Raw genomic sequence first — 7,678 nt, 5'->3', positions numbered from 1 at the left:
AAAAAAAAAAAAAAAAAAAAAGAAATAAAAAGAAAAAGAGAAGAAAAGAAAGAGCAGAATGTTCACATGCCCTACGCCCCTATGCTTCTCAGGACAGCCACCTCCTCTCTGAAGGCCTGGAACTGCGCTGGGGGTTGGGTTGACAACCTGGAATAAAGAGATTTTAAAAAAAAAGAAAAGAAAAATGAAACAATACTAGAATAATGAGTTACGACTGTGTTGCAGGGGGTCTTGGGACACCAGTCTTAACCAGGGGGCGGAATGCTCATATTTAATTCAGTAAACAGTAGGGAAACAATGAAAAACTAACTTTACAGGCAAGAAGGATGATCTCAGTCATTTTACTGGAAGATTAATCTGGCTTCACACTATGAATGATTTGAGAACAGAGACACTAGTAATTCAATGATGAGGTAAAAAGGGTCTAAATTATGTGATAACCATGGAAATAAAGAGATGGATACAGAAGAAATTTGATAACTGACCAGAGGTGGGAAGCTGGGGAGAGAAAGGGGTCCAAGATGATTTCCAAATGAAAAATCATGGTAATTTAAAAAAAAAGAGATAAAAGACCCATTATGTTGGGTCTGAAAAACATTAATTAAGCATCTTAATTATTTCCATAATTTAGAGGCTTACCATGTTGGTAGGTACAATTACATACATATATACATTCTTATACCATGTTGGTAGCCCAACTATATGTATATAAGAACAATATATATATACTTTTATTATTTATGTTTGTTTTTTTGAGATGGAATCTCGCTCTGTTGCCCATGTTGGAGTGCCGTGGCGCAATCTTGGCTCACTACAACCTCCCCCTCCCTGGTTCAAGCAATTCTCCTGCCTCAGCCTCCCAAGTAGTTGGGATTATAGTACCCACCACCATGCCCAGCTAATTTTTTTGTATTTTTAATAGAGATGGGGTTTCACCATGTTGGCCAGGCTGGTCTCAGAACTCCTGACCTCAGGTGATCTGCCTGCCTTAGCCTCCCAAAGTGCTGGGATTATAGGTGTGAGCCACTGTGCTCGGACTAAAATCTGGTTTTAATGAACATTATTTATACCTATCTCATACATGGTCTCCAGGCAAGGAGACATTAATTCATTGCTCAAATATCACCACAGGTTTTTATAGTTAAGTATGAAATCAAAAGCAAAGAAACCTACTATATCTATAGTTACCTAAAGATGTGGATATATTCGGCATTTCTCATAAAAATAAGAAAAAACCCACAACTAAAGTAGGAATACATTTTTTTTTGTTTCCTTTTATTACCACCAGTATATGGCAATTCTGCCTCTCCTTCTACAAGTGCTCATGAATAGCTTTAGCTTTTGAGTAAAGACCTTAGAAAGCATTTATTGATTAAGGGAATTAGTATCTTTCCTTCCAATAAAGTTTAGATGTTGGTTTCCCAGTACTTTTGTGAATATCTTTCATGAAAGATATGTAAACATGCAAGATTATTACAGTTAACATATATACACAATTCATAAAGTCCTTTGCATCACACACACTTTAATTTGATCACACTTTATCAACGAGGCTGAAGTAACACCTACATTGACCTCACTAACCTTGACAGAATCAAAGTTCCAGTTTGTTTGTTTATTTATTTTGAGACAGAGTCTCCCTTTGTCGCACAGGCTGGAGTGCAGTGGCATGATCTCAGGTCACTGCAACCTCCACCTCCCAGCTTCAAGTGATTCTTGTGCCTCATTTTCCTGAATAGCTGGGACTACAGGCACGCAGTCACCATGGCCAGCTAATTTATTTTTTATTTTTAGTAGAGATGGAGCTTCGCTATGTTGGCCATAATTTCTGGTCCCAAGTGATCTGTCTGCCTCAGCCTCCAAAAATGCAGTTTATTTTTTAAATAGGGCTTTTTTTTTCCCCTTCAGATTTTAAAGTAACATGTGGGCTGGGCATGGTGACTCACGCTTGTAATCCCAGCACTTTGAAAGGCCAAGGATGGTAGAACACTTGAATCCAGGAGTTTGAGACCAGCCTAGGCAACATGGAGAAACCCAGTCTCCACAAAAAATACAAAAATTAGCCCAGCATGGTGGTGTGTGCCTATAATCCCAGCTACTAGGGAGGTTGAAGTGGGAGGACTGCTTGAGCCCAGGAGGTTGAGGCTGCAGTGCACCATGATTCCACCACTGTACTCCAGCCTGAGCAACAGAATGAGACCCTGTCTCAAAAAAAAAAATCAATAAAAGTAACACGTAATTATAGAATATCTCTGGAAAGACACACTTAGAATAGGTAACCCCAGTTGCCTTTATGGAGGAAACAGGATTAAAGGGACACTATTATTTTACACTTTTGTATCTTTTGATTTTGAAATAGGTGAATCTATCCTATTCAAAGATTTTTAGTTTTTCATATAAAAGTCACATAGCTGACTGTGGAAAATTTTTTAAATATGGAATTTACTTATTTATTTGGTTTCAAACTCCTAAACTCAGGTAATCCACCTGCCTTGACATCCCAAAGTGCTGGATTACAGGCGTGAGTTCCAGTGCCTGGACAAATATGAACTATATATATATATATATATGTGCCTATATATATAGGCCCATATAAATATATATATATATTTTTTGAGACGGAGTTTCGCTCTCTCGCCCAGACTGGAGTGCAATGGTGCGGTCTCCGCTCACTGAAACCTCTGCCTCCCGGGTTCAAGTGATTTTCCTGCCACAGCCTCCTGAGTAGCTGGGATTACAGGTGCCCACTACCACGCCCAGCTACTTTTTGTATTTTTAGTAGAGACGGGGTTTCACCATGTTGGTCAGGCTGGTCTCGAACTCCTGACCTCATGATCCGCCCACCTCGGCCTCCCAAAATGCTGGGATTACAGGCATGAGCCACCACTCCAGGCCTGAAATCTTTTAAAAATTACAATGCAGGCCAGGTGCAGTGGCTCATGTTTATAATCCCAGCACTTTGGGAAGCCAAGTCAGGAGGAGTGCTTGAGCCCAGGAGTTGGAGACCAGCGTGGGCAACATGGCAACACCTTGTCTCTACAAAAAAATACATATTAACTGAGAGTGGTGGCAGATGCCTGTGGTCCCACCTACCTAGAAGGTTGAGGTGGGAGGATTGCTTGAGCCCAGGAGGTCAAGGTTGCAGTAAGCTATTATTATGTCATTGCATTCCGGCCTAGGCAACAAAACAAGACCCTGCCTCAGAAAAAAAAAAAAAAAAAATTACAACACAGAACACAATATAGAGAATAGAGAAACAATGGAAAACAGAGAATAGAGAAGGAAATAAAATCATTCTTAAATCTTGCTGTTCAGCCACTGTTAACTTTTTTTTTTTTTTTTTTTGAGACAGAGTCTCACTGTGTGTCCCAGGCTGGAAGGCAGTGGTACAATCTCATCTCACTGCAACCTCTGCTGCCAGGGTTCAAGCAATTCTCCTGCCTCAGCCTCCTGAGTAGCTGGGATTACAGGCGCCTGCCACTGTGCCTGGTAATTTTTTTTTTTTTTTTATTTTTAGTAGAGGCAGGGTCTCACCATCTTGGCCAGGCTGGTCTTCAACTCCTAACCTAATGATCCACTCGCCTCGGCCTCCCAAAGTGCTGGGATTACAGGGGTGAGCCGCTGCACCCAGCCAACTTTTTGAGATGTATTACAGTATAATCTCTTTTCTATGTATATATATATATATATACATACACACATATATATTTTATTATTTTTAAGACAGCGTCTTAATCTGTCACCCAGGCTGGAGTGCAATGGCATGATCACAGCTCACTATAGCCTCAACTTTCCAGGCTCAAGTGATCCTCCCACCTGAGCCTCCCAAGTAGCTGAGACTACAGGCACACGTCACCAGGCTTGGCACAATTTTTTTTTTTGTGAGACAGAGTGTCACTCTGTCACCCAGGCTGCAGTGCAGCAGTGCGATCTCAGCTCACTGTAACCTCTGCCTCCCAGGTTCAAGTGATTCTCCTGCCTCAGCCTCCTTAGTAGCTGGGATTATAGGTATGTGCCACCACACCCAGCTAATTTTTTTTTAAGACAAAGTCTTGCTCTGTTGTCCAGGCTGGAATGCAGTGGCACGATCTCACCTCCTGGATTCAAGCAATTCTCCTGCCTCAGCCTCCTGAGTAGCTGGGATTATAGGTGCGTGCCACCATGCCTCGATAATTTTTGTATTTTTAGTAGAGACGGGGTTTCACCATGTTGGTCAGGCTGGTCTCGAACTTCTGACGTCATGATCCACCAGCCTCGGCCTCCTAAAGTGCTGGGATTACAGGAATGAGCCACCGCACCTGGCCTAATTTTCTATTTTTAAAAGAGATGGAGTTTCACCATGTTGGCTAGGCTGATCTTGAACTCCTCACTTCAAGTGATCCGCCCGCCTTATCCTCCCAAAGTGCTGAGATTACAGGTATGAGCCACTGCACTCGGCCACCAGCTAATTAAAAAAAAAAATTTTTATAGAGATAGGGTTTCACCATGTTACCTAGGCTGGTCTTGAACCCCTAGGCTCAAGGGATCCTCCTGCTTTGGCCTCCCAAAATGCTGGGATTCTAGGCATGAGCTACCACACCCAGCTTCTATTTTTTCTTTAAGAAACTTGTCGTGCAGGCAAGCAGGGCCCAGGCCATGTAGAGGCTTGTTAAAGATTTAAAATTTTATTCTAAGTACAATAAAGAGTCTTAAAGGATTTTAAGTAAAAGAGTATGTGTATATTTAGCAACTATCCTTCTATTTGCATTTTTACTAATAGTATTTTAATAATCAAGTATGGTTGTTGCATTTTTAAACAGATGCTTTGATAGTGCCTATCACAGTTAATAGATTTCCTAATACTGAACTTGCATTATACTTGCATTCCCAGCATAAAGTACTGAAACTAACTTGCCAATGTCTTATGTAGACTTTTGTACTTATATTTATAAATAAGATTGGTCAGCCAAAACCTAAAATGCAATAAAATAAATAAATGGGAAATAAATAAATAAATAAATAAATAAGATTGGTCAGGCCAGGCGTGGTGGCTTATGCCTGGTGGCTCACGCCTGTAATCCCAACACTTTGGGAGGCTAGGGCAGGTAGGCTGCTTGAACTCAGGAGTTCAAGACCAGCTGGGCAACATGGCGAAACCCGATCTCTACAAAAAAATACAGAAAGTAGCCAGGCATGGTGGCGTGTACCTGTAGTCCCAGATACTCAGGAGGCTGAGGTGGAAGGATCACTTGAGCTCAGGAGATGGAGGTAGCAGTGAGCCAGGATCATACCACTGCACTCCAACCTGGGCAATGGAGCCAGACCCTGTCTCAGACAGACAGACAGACAGACAAAAACTATTGACCCACAGCTTCCTTGTGTGTTCGTGGGCCAATCTTACTCACTTTGTATTATGACATCTTCATTAGCTTCCATATTAAACTTGTGTTCAATGCCAATTTCAAAAAACTAGAATGAGACAATATATCTTGTTTCCTTGTTTTTTTCACTCATTATATTAATATAAAGTTTAATGGTTAGGTAGGATAGCATACTATATGTATAAGATCACATGTAATAAGTAACAAAATTTGAAGACAGGACACTTAATAAAACAAAAAACCTATTATGTCTAAATATATTTAAAAATAAAACCCAAAGAACCTCCAATCAATATTTAGCACTTTCTATTTGAGGAAGAAAAAAGGAAACGAAGTCTTCCCAATGTTTTTATATTATAGCATTGACAGGTAAGTACATGGACCTATGAGAGCAAAGGTCCAAAGTTCAAACAGCAGAGAAAGTGCCATGGAAACTATGGGTATTCAATAAGTATTGATCAGTGGTAATGACAAAAAAGTAAGGTTATTGTGTTTGGGGATAACAGAAAAACACAAAAGATAAGATGATGCCTCCCTTGAGGGAATTACTGTGACAGAAGCATTCTTAAGGAAGTCTTAGGTAGACAGTGATTGGATAGGGCTATTACTATGGCTATAAGTAGCCATGGAACTAGATAGCATTACAACTAATTGGTCATTTAGTCCATTTTCAAAATAAATATCTCCCACAGAGACCCAATAGATCGTGCACTGATCAGCAATCAATAAGGCTGTTAAAGTGATTGGGTTGGTTTTACAGTGGCCTAATAATTTAGTACCAATAGAAAGACTCAGTGGATTACTCTTAATATCAGTGAAACACAATTTTGGTAACCAAAGAAAAAGAAGAACAATGCAGGTTTGAAAGAGGGGGAAAGTGTTAACAATATGATTTTAGCATTAAAGGATTTATTTCACTAATGTAAGATCTCAGCTGACTAAGATGAATTGCTAGCATACCAGCTTTTTTTCTCCCTAGCAGTCACTGGGTTTTGAGGCAAGAGAATGAGAGAGAGAGAGAGAGAGAGAGAATAAATAAATATAATATGAACGTTTAGGTAAGTAGATTCAGAGTAAGATAAACTATGCATTTTCAAATCTTAATATCTGATGGATTATCTGGTTTTAGATTACTCACAATTGTTTCACAATTTTAGGAGTACCTAAATGATAATTCTTTCCATCTGTGGAGTTTGCGGTTTCCTTATGAGACTAAAGAATTATTGCAAGGTACCTTCAGCTTGGAATAAGTTCCTTTCAATACCAAACTTTTTCTCCTTGGACTTTTCATAATCACTCTAGCAGGCAGTGAACATTCTTTACATGTCTGAGTTATCAGTGTTTTATTTAAACCCTTATATGTTAGATGTGAAATTATATCCCTGGATTCTATTTACCCACTGCATTCTACCCTATATAAAGTGGCCTTCTCAGAGCCCAATTTCCAACAATTAAGTATAAGCCCAAGACAGCTTATACTGTCTTCAGAGAATCAAAATAAGCACGTGGCTAGCAACTGGAGGCCATGTTGCCCAAAAAGGCATTGTCCATCATTAAACCCAAGACTCAAACTCAGCAGAGTGAGAGGCTCACACTGTGAGATGCAAGTAAGAATGGAAATCAACTGTGTAACATCTCATAGTCACTCCGGGGCATATATTCAGTGACCGGTCCTGTTGACAACTACCTAATTATTTTTTTATTTTTATATTCTTTTACAGGCAGATCTTCCCACTGTCGCCAGGCTGGAGTGCAGTGGTGCATTAATAGCTCACTGTAAAGTAGAACTCCTGGGCTCAAGTGATCCTCCCACCTCAGTCTCCTGAGTAGCTAAGACTACAGGTATGCCATCATGCTGGGTTAGTTTTAAAATTTTTTCTGGAGAGACAGGGTCTTGCTATGGTGCCCAGGCTGGTCTCAGGCTCTTGGGCTCAAGTGATCCTTCTGCCTCAGCCTCCCAAAATGCTGGGATTATAGGCATGAGCCACCACACCTGGCCCCATTTCATTAAATTATTTTTATTCCTTCATTCCTCCTTTTTTTTTGGATGAATATGTGTAATTAAATTTACAGAAAGCAGGTTAATATATGATGTAGCTCCATTGCACAAGAGAAATTGTTTTTGTATACTCTATTACATCATCCTTTTAAAAAATGAAGGCCCTGGATAACAACGACTTAATACAGTGTCACAACAGGAATGAATGTCAATACCCAAACCAGAAACTTGATTTCCTGTGTTCTAACAGAAACTTATATGCCACCACTCAAACAAAAAGAAAAAAAAAATACTTGATAATATTAGTTCCAAACATAAA

The 7,678-nt window shown here is 39.9% G+C and overlaps 1 protein-coding gene across 3 annotated transcripts in view; it reads right to left on the bottom strand.

The window, feature by feature from the left end:
* KIF24 (kinesin family member 24) overlaps positions 1-7,678 on the bottom strand; it is a 70,220-nt gene that overhangs the window by 40,345 nt on the left and 22,197 nt on the right. The window lies entirely within an intron of this gene.

This window comes from Sapajus apella, unplaced genomic scaffold, assembly GCF_009761245.1.
Source record: "Sapajus apella isolate SASKATOON/1434 unplaced genomic scaffold, GSC_monkey_1.0 scaffold42, whole genome shotgun sequence".
Lineage (NCBI taxonomy): Eukaryota > Metazoa > Chordata > Mammalia > Primates > Cebidae > Sapajus > Sapajus apella.
This window is presented reverse-complemented; position numbering and strand designations above follow the sequence as displayed.